This window comes from Equus przewalskii, chromosome 21 (assembly GCF_037783145.1).
Source record: "Equus przewalskii isolate Varuska chromosome 21, EquPr2, whole genome shotgun sequence".
In the NCBI taxonomy this organism is placed as follows: Eukaryota; Metazoa; Chordata; class Mammalia; order Perissodactyla; family Equidae; genus Equus; species Equus przewalskii.
The window spans coordinates 49,466,613-49,484,083 of record NC_091851.1 but is presented as its reverse complement, the minus strand read 5'-3'; the positions used below and the strand labels follow the sequence as shown (position 1 = coordinate 49,484,083).

The following is a 17,471-nucleotide window of genomic DNA, read 5'->3' as shown; positions in this document are numbered from 1 at the left end:
CCTGTGGGAGGCAGGTCCCTGCTCTCTTGGTGGCATCAGAGCATCTGGCATGGGGCTGGGTCCCCTCTCAGCTCCTCTGTCCCCCTGAAGCCACAAAGTGGGGGTAGAGGGTAGGCAGAGGGCTGTGAGCGCAGGTGGTTGTGCCAGGACCTTCCCGGGGCCCCGCCAGTCACGCGGCTCACCGACTTGAGCCTGCCCTTCAAAGGCCCGGGGTCTGTGGTGGGGGTGGAGGCAGCACCTCTGGGGGGCTGCCATCAGCTGGTGCATCTGTGGGCCCCAGCCCAGGCCTGCTGCTGCTCATTCTCTCCAGGCCCCCAGACCCTTACAGGGCTCGAGGTGTCCCTTGGGCAGGCTCCAGACACACTCACACACATGGTGAGGGGGACTTTCCGGAATGACCACCACACACGGTGACCGGTGCAGAGTCCAGACCAACCATTTGTTGGTCTGTCTTGTCCACTAGCTCAGCGAGAGCAGGGACCATGTCTAGTTCATCAGGGCACTCTCAGGGCCCATCTCCTGGACACTCCCAGACACCCATCTGCTGGCTGTGCTGGCCCTGGATACTGGGTGCCCTGGACAAAGTGTGCCGCTGAGGCCAACTCTCGCTCTCGGTTCTCACCTGTTCCCAGAGCCGCCTCCAGCTGGAGCTGCCCTCACCAGGCTGCCGGTCTACACATGGTGAGGGGTCAGCTGGTCGTCAGGCAGCAGATCCCTCCTGGGGTCTCTGCTGGCCTCAGGGATGAGGAGCTGTGCACGTTGCGGGCACTGGGATCTATGGAACCCCAGCAAGAGGGGAGGATTTGTGACCCAGCCTGGAAGCATCTGTCTGATGCAAGCCCAATCCTAGTAGAGGCTTAGCCAATGCTGAGCACTGATGAACGTGGGGTTCCTGGGGCCACGTTGCCAGCATCTCCCCATCAGAGCAGCTGCACCGAGGTTCCTTCAGGGATTCCAGCTCCATGATCCTCCTCCTCTTCTCGGGTTTGCTGAGGCCACAGTTGCTGCTGTTGGTTTTCTTTTTTAACGGTAAAGGAAGTTATTAGCTCACGGAACAGTAACTGTCTGGAGGTAGGGTGGGCTTTAGGCATGGCTTGATCAGGGCTCTCTGGGACTGTTCTTTGTTCTGCCTTTTTGGTGTATCAGCTTCATCTTCAGACTGCTTGGCCTTCTGCTGGTTCTTGGTGCAAAAAAGGTGGGAATCTGTCCCCAATCACTGGCAGGACTGCTGGGGGGAGGGGTGTATGTAACCTCGATTCATCATCATGCAGGGTAGGGAAATGGGGAGAGAGAGTCCCAGGGCCCCAGGGACTCATTCCAGAACTCAGCAAGGCTTTCTACGCAAATCAGAAGCCCCAGGCTGGCAGGTGGGCCCTACTATGGGTGAGATGAAGGCTTAGGTCTCCTGCGCAGGCCTCCTGAGCAATGACTGAGCACCACTGTGGCCTCTGATCGAGGCAGACTTTGCGGCTCTCCGTTCCTGCACCGACGATGGACACAGCATCCCAGCAATGCTGTTCTCCTTGGGAGTGTCTGGGGGGGGGGGGTCAAGCCATCTTGGGAGAGACTGGGACTCTCTCTGAGCGAGGAGGGCAGGCCTCAGGAGTCTGATCCTCCTCAATTTGGTCGGGCAACCCACGGACCCTCCTCAGTCTCTCTGGCCTCCTTTCCTCCATGGGCCACAACTGTGCTCTGGGCAGGCAGCTGCGGGGACTCCTGCAGAGAGCACTGGCTGTGCCCTCAAAGGGAGGAGGCGGGTGACCAGCCAGACCCTCCTGGAGGCCTATCGCTGCGCTTCTCAGGGCAGCTGTGCCCAGGCCCCACCTCTGGAGGGAGGGGGAACTCGGGCCTGTCATTCCAGACCAGCGGGATGTGAGGAGAGTGTCCCCAGAAGAAAGGCCTGTGGGCAGTGCCAACCAGGCAGCGGGAAGGGAGTGGGGTGAGTGTCGGCACAGCCATTTCCAGGCGCCGCCAGCAGCGAGGGAGTGTCCGAGCCTTTCATCGCTGGCTGCCAGATCGTGCTCACCCTTGTTCACTCAAGGAGAATGCCCCCCCCCCCCACCTCCAGCCTTCCCTCCCACTGCAGCCCAGTGAATGCCTCCTTACACATCCTGAGAAAGCATCCATAATGGCCCGCCACCTCCCACCTCCCAAGGAATTCCGCACAGGGAAGCAGGGCGCGCATGGCCCGCGGCGTCTCCCCATTGGATGGCCCAGTCGTGCTTGACTCCCCTGCGCGGCTGGCCAGCCACAGGCTCACCTCCCTTCCCACTGCCGCGCCGAGAGAGGAAGCGAGCTGGCCTTTGACCCCCTCACAGGCCAGCCGGGAATGCGGGGCCACGCTTCCCATTCCGCCCGCCTGAGGGCTCGAGGACAGCGGGGGCGAGATGGGACGCGCAGGGCCTATGGGGGGCAGCAGATGTGGCTCGCTGGCGAGGGGTGGGGGCTGCGGGGCAGGACCCAGGCCGCTTGCTTCCCGCCCCTTCGCGGGGACCCACACTCCCAGGGGACAGACAAGGCAGCGGAAAGGACCTACTCGCGTGGCCGCCAGTGCTTTTAAGTTGGCCAAACCCAAGCCCCAGCGGCAGGCACTGTCACGTGGCCCGCGCCCCCAGGTGCGCCTCTCCCTGGGCGCACTAGGTCCCCAGACGGCGCGGGCGCGCGGTGCCTAGGCCCTCTCGGCCAGGCGCCCCTGCGCGGCCGTGGGAGCGCGTTTCGCGGCAGAGCGGGCCGCCTGGGCGGGCGGGGAAGTCGCGAAGTTTGAGAGACGCGCGCGGTGCGACTGCGCGTCGGGGCGCGGGTACAGCCTGTGGCCCGGGGACCCGCGCGCTCCCGAGGAACAGGCGTGCGGGCAAAGCCGGGGTGCGCAGTCCGGGCAGGGCCTGGGGTGCCCTCGCCCCCGCCCGCATCTCCCAGCCGGGCGGGGGGCCGCCGCTCGGCCCCCGGGGAAGGGGAGCGGGCGCCCGAGACCCCACGCCGCGCCGCCCCCGCCCCCTGCCAGCCCAGCGGAGGGGGCTTCCCACAATGCCCAGCGAGCTCCAGCCCGCACTTCCGCTGTCCGGCCGCCCGCGGGGGGGGCGAGGAGAACCGACCCCGCCGCGGCCCCCTCCCGCCGCGCGCCGGAGCCGGGTCTGGCGGGGGCGGGCGGCCGGCGGGCCGGCGGGGGCGGGGCCCGGGGCGGTGGCCGGGGCCGGGGCGCGGCGCGGGCCAATCAGCGGCGGCCGGGCGCGCGCCGGGGGGCGGGGTCGGGGTCCGCAGGCGGGGCGCGCGCGCGGGCGGCGGGGGCCGCGGGGTTGGAGCGGGCGCGGGGGCGCGCGCCGGCCTGACGGACCGACAGACGGACGGACGGACCGACGGACGCAGCGGCCGAGGCGAGCGCGCAGCTCGGACCCGCCCGGACGCAGCGCTCGCCAGGCGGCGGCGGCGATCATCGGCTCCGGTCCGGCGGCCGCGGCGCCCGCCCTCGCCCGCGCCCCATGGGGTCACAGGTAAGCGGCGCCGGCTCATTGTCCGCGGGCCGGGCCGGCGCATCGCTGCGGGGCCGGGCCGGGGCTGGGCGGGGGCCGCTCGGAGCCGGGGCCGCTCGGAGCCGGGCGCGCCCCCGCTGCCGGCGCCCCGCGCCCCGCCGCGCCCCGCCCCGCGGGGGCGCCCTCCTGGAGGCGATCGGCGCGCCGGGCTGCGGCTCCGGGGGCGGTGGCAGCGACCCCGGCCCGGCCGTTGCGGGTCCCCAAGCTCGGGTGGCGCGGGGCGGGGCGCTGCGGGCGGGGGCGGCGCGGGGTCCCCGCGGGGCTGCGCGCTGAGGCGGAGGCGGCCGCGGGGCTGCCCCGCGCCCCTCGCCCTCCGCGCCTCCTGCCGCCGCCGCCGCCGCCGCGGTCCCTCCCCCGTCACCTCCAAAAGGGGAATTTTCCAGCTGGTAATTTCTGCTGCGTCAACGCCCGGCCCCAGGAGGCAGCCCGGGGGCATCCTGGCACCCCTCCGGCCCCGCCGCCCCGCGCGACCCCCGCCTGCGCCGCGGAGTCGCACCCGGACCCGCCCGCGCCGAGTTTGCCAAGAGTCAGAACTGCGGGAGGTGGGCTCGGGCGGGTCCCCGCTCCCCGCCGGGCCTTGGGGGTCATTGTCTCCCCCTGAAGCCGGGCAGTGGCCTCGTCTCCATTTTAATTACTGGCTGAACCGGGGCGCAGGGGCCTCGGGGCTGGGCGGCTGGAGGAGCGCGGAGGGGACTGGGCGCGCCGAGCGCTAAGGGGCGCGCGGAGCGGACGGGGCGCGCGGAGGGAGTGGGGTCCGCCGCGAGCCGCGTCTTTGTTTCTCTGTAAATAGATATGTCAGTTTCGCAGGGTGGCACGAGTCGGTGTCTGACAACTCAATCCTGATGGCAGTGGGGGATGTTCTGCGCCAGGAGGAGAGCTCTGGCTAGTTGGGGTTCCCCCAGCTCCGCTAACAAATTCCTTATTATAGGTTTAACGGACTACGCACAATAGGGCTGGACCGACGAGCCTGGGTGCAAACCAAATGGGGCGAAGAACAGATATTTTCTGGCACCACGGAAATATAAACAAACGAAAGTTTGACTGAGATTCTCAGTGAATTTCCTCGCGCTTTCCTTCTACAATCTCAGCGACGCGTTTGTCCTGGATTACAGTGGCAAGATTGTTATCAGCATTGTTTAAAGAAATGCTAATTAGGCAACGTGTTTAGCAAACGGCTGGGCGAAGACACCTGTGCAGGGAGCACTCGCGAGCCTTTAATTGTATCAATTGTAGAATCTCTCATGTTGGGTTTATTATTGAAGCCGGCTTCCCGTTTGGGTAGCAGTCTTGTGGATTCACTCCGTTGCTGGTCCACATGCTGCCAGAGCAAGGCAATGTTCCGCTCTGCAAGAGTGGAAAATAGTTTGTTCGTCAACAGGAAATTTATAGAAAGGTTTTTCACATGAATAATGAAGTAAACAATATTATCACAGTAGAATCCTTCCGTTTGGTATATTTTATGATAATTTTAGATATTATCAAACTGAAAACTTTGGAGATTTGTTATTCCAGAAAGAATTAAGCTAATGATAGCCTACTTAGGCAGAAGTTACTGAAGGTTTAAGTAGGAGCTTAAACATTGTGTCCCCTAAAATGTTGGTAGTTATTTCCTGAAGGGAAGAAGGTGTGGGGCTGTGGGGAGAGGTCTCTTTAGAGAATGGGAAATGGATTCACTTTAGGCTCTTCAGAAACCCGCAGTGCAGCCTTTCCTGGAGGCCAGCCGTGGGACATTTAATTAAGCCTCTCACTGACGTCTTCCTGGAGATGAGAATCTTGTTTTGATTAGATGAGATGACCACTGTTCAGGTTTAGCTGTTTTGTGTTTGAAAATAAGTTGTTTCTGTGCTCCAACCTTGGTCCACGTCTGCTCTCTGATGTTCAGGACTGCGGCACCTGCAGAGGCACCAGCCCTCTTGGATGCTGTGTGTCCCACTCAGTTATCCAGGATCAAGGTGACCCAGTGCCCTGGTGACAGCCACTCGCTCACAAAGGGCGAGGGAAACCCCAAGAGTGTGTGGAACAGCTGTAAGGACTTGGAGGAAATACCGTCTGACATATCAGGGTGTATTATTTACAAACATGTTAAACCAAATTAAATTGCAAGAGTGAACTTTCCAACACTGTCCTTATGTGGGGGTTTTTCTAAAGAAGGGAAAGTGGGCCAGTCTGTCCCTGTGGTCTGGGTTTCTGGGACAGCTGTGCAGTGTTCATGCTCTGTTCTCTGCCAGAGGTCTCGGACCAGCCCCTGAGAGCTGAGGAGCCCCACTTAGTGCGCGGTGTTTAGGAAGTGCTGCAGACCCGAGAGCGTGAGCCGAGCCGAGACCTCCCTCTGCTGATGCTGCTTGTGCTCAGGTGCCCTCTCGGCTGCTCTGTTAAAGTGAGAGGAGAGTTCTAGAAGCCATTGCTCCTTGTCCCCACTCCCAGTGTCACAGCACCTGCCACGGTGGTCCCTGTTCTGGGAGCTTCATGTTCCTGCCCAACTCATGTTGTCATAAAAATGTAGGCTTTTTTTTTCTCTCTGACTTAACACATTTTATCTTAAAGTCTGTCGAGTGATAGTAGATTGTCAAGAATTCCCTGTGAATCTGTCCCCTTCCCAGAAAAAAAAAAGATTATTCTTGTTGCTACAAGTTTGCCTGAATGGCCTGACTCCTAAGAATAAATGGATGGTTAAAAATCTCTGTTGAGGCCACAAGGCTTATTTAAGTCTTTGAAATACGTTGTCTTGTCCTCGTCCTGGTTCTTGTGTCCTCTGCCCTCGGCTCTGGCTCTGGTGCAGCCATGACCGCTGGGGTCAGACCCTGGGATCACGGAAGGCTTTTCCTTCTGTTCTGCCATTCCAGCTTAACTGCTCTGTGCTCCTGACGTGCACACACTCAGGCTCTGTGGTCTGGTTTGCTGGTGATGGCAGAAGACGCCCTGTGGGAATTGTTGTAGATGGAAAAGTCGTGGAAAAGGGAAATAACATTTTCTATTAAACTAAAAAGTTGTTATAGTAAAGGATAAAAACGAGCCAGATCAGTCAAATTTGACCTTAGTGTGACTTATGCAAAGTTTTCTCTTCAGTATCTATCAAAAGTGCCATTTAAGTCTTTAGATTAAAAAATTACTAAGTATTTTTAAACATTATTTGGACTTAAAAATTACTAACTTCGGTATCTTGGAATGGAAAGTTGAGAACCGGGGCTGGCCCGGTGGTGCAGTGGTTAAATGTGCACGTTCGGCTTCCGTGGCCCGGGGTTCGCTGGCCCAGATCCCGGGTGTGGATATGGCACTGCGTGGCAAGCCATGCTGTGGTAGGCGTCCCACATATAAAGTAGGGGAAGATGGGCACAGATGTTAGCTCAGGTCCAGTATTCCTCAGCAAAAAGAGAAGGATTGGCAGCAGATGTTAGCTCAGGGCTAATCTTCCTAGGAAAAAATAAAAATAATAAAAAAAAGTTGAGAACCGTGTTAATGTGTCTTCAGCAGCATCCTCAGAGCCTTTGTGCTGTGACAGATGTGTTTTTTGAGTCGTATCAGAGTGACAGTACCAGGGTTTTCACTCATGACAGTTGTTTGGCATTTTCATGGACCTGCTGTGGACCAGCCTTTAGGCCACTTTGGGGACAGAGTTCCTACAGAGGGGCTGGTGATCTGTTGGGATGGGTCAGGGGCACACAGGAACCGCTGACGTGACCCAGTGTGGGAAACAAATGCTGGTGGGAAAGGCTGAGAGCTTGGAGGGGGACAGAGCGTAGACCACTGGCTGGGGAGGGGGCATCTGAATTTCTGAGAGGACTGGAGGGAAGGGGTGTCTGTGCAGACCCTCTCTGCTCCGTGCTGGACCCCAGGGGCCAGGCAGCTTCTGCACAGTCATGTCCTGCATGCCCACACTCCAGCCACTGCTCAGTCCGTGTCCTGGCCCCGAGTGGCACCCGGTCCCTGCCGGTTCACGTGGGCCAGGTGTGCGGCGTCTTCCTCTCGCTTCCCTGTCAGCAGCGGGCGGCTCTTGCAGGTCCACGTGTGTGTGGGAACGGTCGTTTTTTAAAGGGTCCTCATTGGCACCGCATTTGGATGGCATGGGATACGGGTGCTTTTTATTCATAAGACATTTATTCATAAGACATTTTTGTTTCCCTCTCTGCCCCCCCCCCCCAACATCAGCACCTGCGACTCCGCAGAAAGCATGGCCCCTCGTGGGGAGCTGAAATGCCCTTTCACTGACACACAGCGGCCAGGCCCCCAGGCCTGTGTCGCACTCCTTCTCGTAGGGCAGAAAGAAGGCAGTCTTCGGCCTGGCTGCAGACGGAGGGCTGGAGAGTGGCACATGTCAGGAGCTGCGTCCGTGAAAGGTGGGCTTGTGGGTAGCATGGCCCAGGCGGCTTTGGGCCAGTCACCTTCGTGGTCATTGTGGGCCCCCTGGCAGACGGAGGTCTGACCTGGATCTTCCATCCATCCCACTCTGGACACTAGGTGATGTGGACCTGCCTGGGGCACAGAGCAAACTGAGGACCCTCAAGTCCGGCAGAGGAGCAGGCAGTCCGCCAGCCCAGCATTTTCCTGCTTTCGTGGCGATTTGCTGCTCTCCAGAAGGCTTCCCAGAAACAGCCCCACTAAAGTGACCCATGAGGAGCTGGTCCTTGGTTTCTGGGGTGTGGAGGGGCAGATGCAGACAGACAGGCTTTCTAGAAACACACTCACGATCCACTGAGCAGCTCTCTTGGCAGAGGAACGGCATGTGAAGTGAGCGTCACATTCGCCCAACACCCAGGGCTGTTTGCGCAGAGGAGAGAAGCCCCACCCAGGGCGCTGAGGGCGAGGGCAGGGAGCTGATTACGGAGGGTAGACAGGGATGATTGGAAATGCCATCATGTGGGTGGCCAGGAGAACCCGGGAGGAAGAGGACGAGCGTGTGGTTTTAGGTGGTGGTGTGGCCCCTGTCTTGCAGACTCCGGGCAGGAAGAGCCGGAAGGCGGGGGAGGCCCAGGGTGGCGTGCAGTGAAATGACAGCGCCTCCGCCGTCGGGCACGCGCCCAAAAAGAGCTTTAGAGAGCGTGGTCCGTGGGCAGCCTTGTCCCTATTCGAATCTGGAAAAGGTTTATTTTGCATTCTCACCCCATCCCCTTTAAAATAATGAAGGTTTTGAGTGACAGTATCCTTTTGTTTAGGAAGTTCAAAGCCAGCTTAGAAAATTTTGAAACAAGTGGGAATTACTCAGCTTCATTTAGAGATGGAGAACGAGCTGGCTGCAGAGGGCTGCAGTTTCCCAGAACGGCAGGGGGACTGGCTGTTCAGCTCAGTTCCTGGTCCTCCAGTTTTAGCGCAGAATCTGTAGACCAACTGCAGGACTGGCGATGCCCCATGCTCCAGGGGGACCTGCCCAGGCGGTGCAGAGTCAGATGCTCTACTTTTGAGGAAATAAAGCCCTCGTTCTGGGGCGTGATGGCAGGTGCAGCCTCAGACAGGGAGGACGCAGGGTCCTGGTCTGGAGTTCGCAGACTCGCCAGCTTGACTTTCTCTCCCTCGTGTTTTCATGCTCGTCAGATGGGCCTGGATCCCACGCGCACCCTGTGCGTGCATGGTGGTTGGTGCCACTCCAGTTTGTCCTGATGGCAGCATTGACTTGATGGTGCATCTTCGGATCCAGATGTGGGAGGAGAGGGGTTGCGGGGCTGTATGGGACTCAGCCCGTGTCGGTGGCTGACCAGAGAACTCCTGACGATTAACGTGTGAACCGCCTCCTGCATCCTTCTTGTGCGTGGGGCCCATGAGCCCTCAGACACCAGGGCCTGGGGGGCATGTGTGTGCACCAGCAGAGGTTTTGGGGGTATTTCCTGGCATTCATGCTCAGAAAGGTTGGACAGGCCCCTTCCCCTCCCGTTTGTCCCTGTTTCAGGCGCTGCCCCGCCATCAGCGCTGCTTCTCTCGTTTCTACAGTGTTCACAGTAAGAATCGCTGCTGAGGAAGTTCCAGGTGCTGCCTCCTGTACAGACTTGTTGGATGGGAGGGAGAGTTGAGGAGGTAGCGTCCTGCAGAGTCCTGAGTGCGGGCCCAGCCCTCTGGGGGCGAGCGCGCGGGCCGGCTGCAGATCTTCCTGTCTCTGAGCATTTCAGTAACAGCACGAAGGTGCTCTTCCCTGTGACTTGAAGTGACTGTTACTGACTGTGTGTCCGTCCGTGATTTTTGATTTCTGAAGGGAAGCTGAGGGAGTCCGGACATTGAAGGCCATGTGGGCGCTTCCTGAGGGGCGAGGTGCTGGCCCGGAGCTGCGCAGCGTCCTGGTCTTTGATGTGGTTCTGTTCGCCATCGTATTGTGAAAGCACAGTCTAACTCTAGATTGTCGCCTTTGCATTTGTTTTGGTCGTTCGTGGGTAACTCCGTAAAAGCGAAGCTTCCTGTTTTTCCATTGCCTGACGTGATCTGGAAACGCATGTCTGTATCTCTTCATCACTTTCATTTTGTACGAAGAGTTTTTTCTTCCACCTCTGAGTGTTTGAAGAACTTTTCAGAAGTTGTCACAGACACGCTGTCCACGGGGCAGTACCTGGAGCCGTACCCAGCCTGCTGCGTGACTGAACAAAGTGTTTTTAATATTGGGTACATTTTCACTTTTCCTTTTTTTTTTCTCCTTTTTGGTGAGGAAGATTGTCCCTGAGCTAACATGTGTGCCTGTCTTCCTCTATTTGGTATGTGGGACACCACCACAGCATGGCTTGATGAGAGGTGTGTAGGTCCACACCCGGGATCCGAACCTGCAAACCCTGGGCCACTGAAGCTGAACACACAAACGTAACCACTGTGCCACTGGGCTGGCCCCTCCTTTTTCTTTCTTACATTGTTGGCAGAATGAGACAAGAACAAGGAGTGAAAAGGTGACACTGTCCTTGGACACCCCTTTTAGTTAAAGTCGGCCTGAGTCGCTCCCTGAAGTTGACTGGAGGGTGGAGCGGCCGTCTGGGGTGTTGAACAGTGGTCTTCTGGCTGCCCTGCTCCTCGTCTTCCGTCAGGCCTCGTGGCCATGACTGTCCTCAGCGTGGTGGAAACCCTGCACACGTGGTGGAAAACCCCTGGAGGAAGGGAGGGCAGAAGGTTCCAGTGCCTGCAGGGCTGTGTGGCCCGGTGACTGTGGCTCATGCATGAGCAGGGCTCTTGCGGTGGGGCAGAGCCGTGCTGTTCCAGGGCATGCGTGAGCACTCAGGTGCTGAGAAGTAGGTCGGGGAGTGTCCACACCAGGAGACAGGCCTTCACTGCGTCCGGCAAACCTGCGCCAGCGCAGAGGGCCGGCGGTCGGTCAGAGGCCGGGTGTGTTCCTTGACCAGTGGACGTGTTGCTCCCCTGAGCCAGCACGGTGGGGCGGGCACGGCCTCTTCAGCTCACCTGTATGCTAACCACGTTTGCTTGACAGCGTTCTCAACGACCTCACTTTTTACTTAAACTTATTTTTGCCTTGTCTTAAGGAGCAAGAATAGCCATGAAATCATGAGTTTGATGTCTCAGTTATATTTTTCTTGACATACACTAACATGGTCACGTAACTATGAGGATAGATAAAGATTTGCCCGCCAGTTGGCCAGAAGCTGTCCTGGGTGTGGCTGTGGTGTGCGGACCACCCCTCAGGGCTCCACTGCTCTCTGCCATCTGCTCTCTGCCTCAGGAGCAGCCGTGCACCACACTTGTCACACTCACTCGGGCACGTGACATGCACCCCACATTGCCCCCAGTGGCCCACTGGGAGAGCTCTGGCATTCTGGCCCAGGCATAGAGGGGGTGGCTGGCTGAGCCGCTGTGCTGTAGTCCCTGTCCAGGTTCTGGGTTCTGAGTTCTGGGTGCGAGTGGCTTTGCCACATGGCTTTCCTGGCCGAAGGGGTGGACTGTATCCATGGTTCTCACCTCAGAACCCCTTGGAGAACTTCATACAGATGTATCTTCCAGCCCCATTACACACTACTGAATCGGAGGCAGGGGCGGGCCTTGTGCAGATCTGGGTTAAGAACCACTCATGCCCCATCTCACAGGGCCGTTCCATCGTCTGATTGTAAGTCTTCAGTTTCCTGGGGCTGCTGTAACAAAGGACCACAAACCTGGTAGCTTAAAACAATCGAGATTTATCGTCTCATGGTTCAGGTGGCCGGAAGTGCTAAATCAAGGTGCGGGCAGGGCCATACTCTCTCCAGGGATCTCTCCAGAGATCTCCAGAGATCCTCCCGGGGGGGATCCTTCATGTCACTTCCAGTTTCTAGTGGCTGCCAGAAATCCTGGGTGTTCTTGGCCTGAAGACACATCGCTCCAGTCTCTTCCCTCGTGTTCTCATGGCCTCTCACCATGTGTCCAAATGTCCCTCCTCTCATACAGATGCCAGTCATAGTGAATTAGGGTCTACCGTAATGATGTAATCTTAACTTGGTTATTTCTGCAAAGACCCTTTTAACAAATAAGGTCACATTTGCAGGTACCGGTGGTTAGGACTTGAACGTATCTTTTTTGTGGGACTTAATTCAACCCACAACACCACTGTGGCTTTTATTTGCCTGACATGTTTCCATATATGTTTCTCAATCCCAGAGTTTGTTGAGGCTTCTCTGTCCATCACCAGCTGTCACTGCTCACAGCTGCTGTTCCCTCGACCGTATAGCAGAGGTGACAAGTGCCTAGCACGTCAGTGAACATGTCCAGCAAACCTGCACTCGGCCCCGAGCCTGCAGCAACACAACAGCCAGCCAGGCCCTTGTGTGCTGGATTGAGTGCCCTGCAGGGGAAGCAACAGAGCAGAGACAGAGGCCGTGAGAGACAGACGGCCACCCTGCTGTGGAGAGAGGAGGGCCCGTGTGATGGGGGTCAGGCACTTTTGGGTAGAGGGTGAGCAGAGGGGGAGCCGAGGGTGTCTGGCAGGGGAAGTTGGAGGGGGCTCCGAAGCAGGCTGCGGGGCCCTCCTCTGGGCACTGTCTGTGCTGCACTGGACGCACATGTGCCACCTGCCCACCAGCTCAGACCTGGGGACTCTTCTCACCCCCAGGCAGCTGGTGAGACCTGGGCCCCTTTTCAGAATAGCGTTTTTATTGCTTCCCGTAAGATACACGGGAAAACGAAGGACAGCGGCTATTGAAATACAGTCGTCGAAATTTAGAAAACTTTCTTTCAAGCTAAAATAACGTGTGGAACTTAATGTATCAAATAATGTCATTAAGTGGAGGGTCTGAAACTTGTAATTCTGAAGCAGGAATGAGCATGGGAGTGTTCTGTGGGGCCTGCAGCAGCCGTGGGGATGTGGAAGAAGCTGTGGCCTGTGGCTTGGTGTCCGCATTCACAAAGGTGTGGTCCCTCTCCTGTCGGTGCCGAGGGCACGCAGATGGTTGGAGGCCGTGTACTGAGGGGAGGGCAGGGGTCGCTGCTGTCACCTTGATTCACTCGCAGGGTCACCCTGCAAATAAGACCCTTGCCTGGTGGGGTGGGACGGAAGTGGGTCCCTCTGCAGACCCGTGTGGGTCTCACAGTGGACGGGGCCATGCTGCCCCTGTTGACCTCGGGCCCTGTGGCAGCTCGGAACCGTGGTCTGCAGGATCCGGTTAGAGTCTTTTGCAGCTTCTGCGTGGCTCGATCGCATATTCTCCCAATTCTGTAAAAGTGATGTTCTTTCACAACCTAATTAGATTTAAGAACTTATTTTGGAAGTTTTCAGACGTGCACAGACCTGGCGGGAATGCCTGGCATCCACCACAGTGACCCCACTGCCTGTTCCTCGCGGTCGTTTCTCCCCCTCGGTGTTTTGCTCTGGAGTATTTGAAAGCAAAGTGCAGACCTTTTCTTTTACCTCCCAGTGCTTCACGGTGCGTGGCTGGCGTGTGCAGCTGTGCACCCAGTGAGGCCCTCCCCGTGCCGCCATCCCAGCGTGCTTCAACATCCGAGGCTGCGTCGTGCGCGTCTTCATGCTGGTTTGTTTAAACTGGTGTCCAGACAAGGCCCACTCATGGCACTTGGGGTGGTGCCTCTGAAATCTCGTCCATTCTGTTTTGTGCTATTTGTCTGTTGAAACATTGGAGCTTGTTGGTCCTACGTGGTGGTCTGGCTCGTTTCATCCTCTGACTGTAAGAAGCCCCACCCCATTTTCCTGTGAGGGCTGTAGGACCAGATGGAGGCTATGGGCTCCGGCTCACCTTCCTTGGGGCAGGCAGAGCCCTGTCAGCATCTCCTGGGGCCCCACGTGTCTTGGACCCGGCATCTGAAGTGTAAAAATGACATCTATGTCAGAATTTCTGATTTATAGTATTTTAAAGACTACGGTTTTTGTATTTTTGGTGCCTGCTTTTAAAGATATGTGTGCCTTTTGTTAAGGAGATGCTCATGTAACTTTCAAAATAACTATCACCTATGTAAGTTTTATGTTAAAAATTTTAGATTTGCTATTGGTTAATAAAGTACAGTAGTATCTTGTGAATTTTTTTAACTTAAGAGAATTGTCTCAATTCTCTTCTTTTAAATTGATCATTTGGTTTTGAACTAAAACAAATTAAATTTACCTTTGCTTTTCTTTTTTTAATGTGGGAAAAGTGGAAGTGTAATTTTGCCCGAATTTGGAATTTTCCTGTTAGTGAGAAGTTTTGTTACAAAAAGATTACCCCGCTCGTGGGTCAGTGCTAAGACCTTAATTTGCAGGATCTTCCTTTTGAGTATTTTAATACATGCTTCTCAGCTTGTTTGGAGTCATGAGCTATTTTTACCTTAGTTTTTTTCCCAGATAAATCATTTTTATCCACAGCCAACACTGGGTCTGAAAATGTGTGAGCTGGCCCCTCGGGAACAGTGGCAGCTGATGAGATGATGTGGGGCTTGATTTTAGGATTTCTGTCTCATGAAGAAAATGCTGGAATTTTGTCAGAGCTGGTGAGGAAATTGGGTTTGTTCATCCGTCTCTTTTCACCCACCATTTCCTGAGTCCTGTGCAGGTGAGAGAGCTGAAATCATGTCCCCTGTGGTCTCTCCTCTGACTGTCCTGTCCACTGCCTGGACCCTGACGTCGGTGAGCACCGGGTCCCACTGGGTCAGCCGTTAGCAGTTGGTTGGCAGCTGCCTCCACCAGGAGAAGGAGGCGGCAGGTCGCTGCAGAGCCGGGGCAGTGACTGTCCGGGTGCTCACTGCCTCGTGGGTGTGCCCGTCAGCCTTGCCATCCAGCTCAAGGTCGTGGTGGGAAGAGTCAAGTAGCTGCTGCCTGCTCTCCTGGACCATCAGTCCACGGTGTTGCAGTGTCTGAGGAGCCTGCGAGGCGGCCTCCCCTCTCGCTCTTTGTCTGCCTCAGTGCGGAGGCTCGGGAAATAGTTGTAGAGAAAGTGACAGTCGTACCGCCAGAGCGCCTTGCCCCACAGTCTGCTCCTTAGGAGTCGGAGTGGGAGGCCTCTGTGCCGGGCACTCCAGGTGGTGGGGCAGGAAGGGGCAGCCTGCATCCCCTGGGGGCCCCGTAGTTCTAAGGTTTAGATGAGACATTGGCCCCCAGTGGCCCCCCCATGGACCCCCACCCCTGAGGGCCGTGTGGGGTTCTGGGACCCAAGGAGGCCAACGTGTGCTGTCCTGTTAGGAAACTTTGACTGCCTCGTGGTGTCCCACCCCGCACACCTTCAAGCTCCCAGGAGGAGTGAAGAAAGGGAAGTGTGGGTTTCTCCTGTCTTTAGGCTGAATTCTGCCTCCTGGACGTTAATTTCCATGGTGTCACCCTGCCCCACGCAACTTCTTGGAGTTTTGTAGATAAGGAACTTCCTTTGGAGGGAAAGGGGATTTGAGCAGACATCCTAGGTTCCATGTCCTCCGCTCTGATTTCTCCCCGTTTCTTTCTTCTAAGTGTCTTGGTGTCGACGTGGGCGACGCCCGTTGCCCCTGAGCTGGCCTCCCGCTTCCCGCCTCTTGTCCCCTGACTGTGGCCTCTGGGTGGCTCCTCCCTTTTTGCTGTTCTGAATGGCAGCTGGGACGCCCTGGGACAAATGGGCACTGGGGCTTTTTCCTTGGGGTAGAAGTAGTGGTCCAAGATGGGCCGCGTCTCTGCCCCGCCTCGCTGCGGGCTGCGTGCTAGAACGACCCGCGGCTTGCAGCTCTCCAGTTGCAGTCGCCACCATCTTTGGGTTTTTAGGACTTTACATTAATTTTTGCCAGCTTCATACATTCAGCTTTTTCTTGGAAATCTTTTCTCAGAGTCTAGTACATTTGTTCGCTGTGTTTCTTTTAGGCCTTGCCCAGACACCTTGAAAGTTTTAACATTAAGTCAGAGGATTAACTCTGATTTTAGAAGGAGCAGAGAGGGCTGTGGGGTCCACCCTGCAGCCCCCAGACCTTCCAGCTCCGCAGCCTCGGCTGCGCCTTCCCTCGTCAGGGTTGTGCAGGAGCAAGGGTGCATTTGGTGAGGAGGGCAAGGCGGGAGTGGCCCGTGGGGCACAGAACCTGCGGGGTGGTTGTCATGACAAAGGGTTGCCCACCATCCCAGCAAGCATTTGCTGAACCCCATGACCCTGTGTGGGCATAATTCCCACAGCAGGGCCCTGAGGACGAGGAAGTCACCGGGAGGGACACGTGGCTGTGACCGGGGCTGCTGGGGAACCCCTCCCCGCGGGCTGCCCTGCTGAGCTGGCCCTTTCAGTGGTGTGGTCACTGTTGGTAGGGCAGACTGGAGAGCCCCTTGTGGGCCCCCGCGGCCCCAAGAGCCCTGAGTGGCCCTCCCCGGTGCGTCCCCGAGTCCTGAGTCCGGACTCTAGTTGGCAGGTCCCAGTCTTTCCTGGTGAATCATGAGTTTCATTTCTTAAAGCACCTTGGAGCCGGTCCAGCTAGCACTTTACAGACAGGGGCTTTCCCAGGGAGAGGCTCTGTCTCCCTCACACCTCAGAGAAGGGGGGACAGAGTGCCCGCCCTGAACCTCCCAGCCCTCCCCTGGCACCTTCTTGCCCTCGTGGGAAGAACCAGCCCCTCCTCCAGGCCCCTCCCCCACGGCCTCCCACACCCACTGAGCTGGCTCCTGGCTGGCTCCTTATAGGTCCAGGTGACCCCCAGGCTGGCACCCGCTTCCGGCTGGATGCGTCCCACCTCGGCCCCCCTTCCTGGGGCCCCTGAGGCCTGGCATGTGTCCCCAGCTAGTGCAGTGCTCAGCCACCGTGGTCAGGGGCTTGGCTGGCCACTGTGGGAGTGCCAGGGACCATTATAACCTGCTCATTGCTGAGGCCTGGTCAGCTTTGGGACTGGCTGTGTTGCTGATGGTGATGCAGACTGGGGAAACTGAGGACAGATCGGTCACAGGAGGCCAGGGGTGGAGACAAGATTTGTCTGTGTGGCCGTCTGCCCCCTGCTCAGGCAGCTACGTTCCCTCGCTCAGCAGCCTCCACCCATCTTTTGGGTGCTCAGCATCTGAGGGTGTTTACCTTCTGAAGGGCCTGTGCCGTTTGCAGAAGTGACAAGGGAGGAACGGAGCTGGGACCCGTCCGATCAGCTGCTGGACGTTCTGCTGGAAACTGGAGCCGACGTTTGTGCTGGTTCGGGTGGCACGAACGGCTCCTGCTGTCTGCTCCCGCCCAAGAGGTGGGTGGGGACTTGGTCACGACGCGTCTACCCTGCCCAGGATGGTCCAGGCCCGCACGGCCACTCCATGCGGCACCTCTCGTAGATGGGCGGCTTCTCCTGTTCGAGTAATAAAACTTTTAAGAAAAAGGGACTGACTAAAGGTTCCAGCATATTACCTAATGTAAACAAATGTTGTAAAACGTTAAAAAATGGTGATCTGGTTAAGGGGGAGGTGAGAGTTCACTGAATTATTCTTGACACTTTTCCATAGGTTGGAAAGTGTTTCAAAGCAAGAAATTGAAAAAGACAGCACAGGACCCGTCCTGCCTGCCAGCGTGGCACTGCGCTCGTTTTCTCTTACATGCTGTGTTTTCTTGGTGGCAGGAGCACAGGTGTCTATAGAGTTAACATTTCAAGTCACAGTATATCTCACAT

At 57.3% G+C, this 17,471-nt stretch overlaps 1 protein-coding gene across 2 annotated transcripts in view; it reads left to right on the top strand.

Moving 5' to 3' along the window:
• The first annotated feature begins 3,286 nt into the window (after window positions 1-3,286).
• Window positions 3,287-17,471, top strand: part of ZBTB46 (zinc finger and BTB domain containing 46) — a 71,143-nt gene continuing 56,958 nt past the window's right edge. The window contains exon 1 of one of the 2 annotated variants that reach the window (XM_070588680.1): window positions 3,287-3,488. The gene's annotated coding sequence lies outside the window, so the exon portion shown is untranslated. The remainder of the gene's footprint in view (window positions 3,489-17,471) is intronic. The other variant, XM_070588678.1, reaches the window with a different exon arrangement.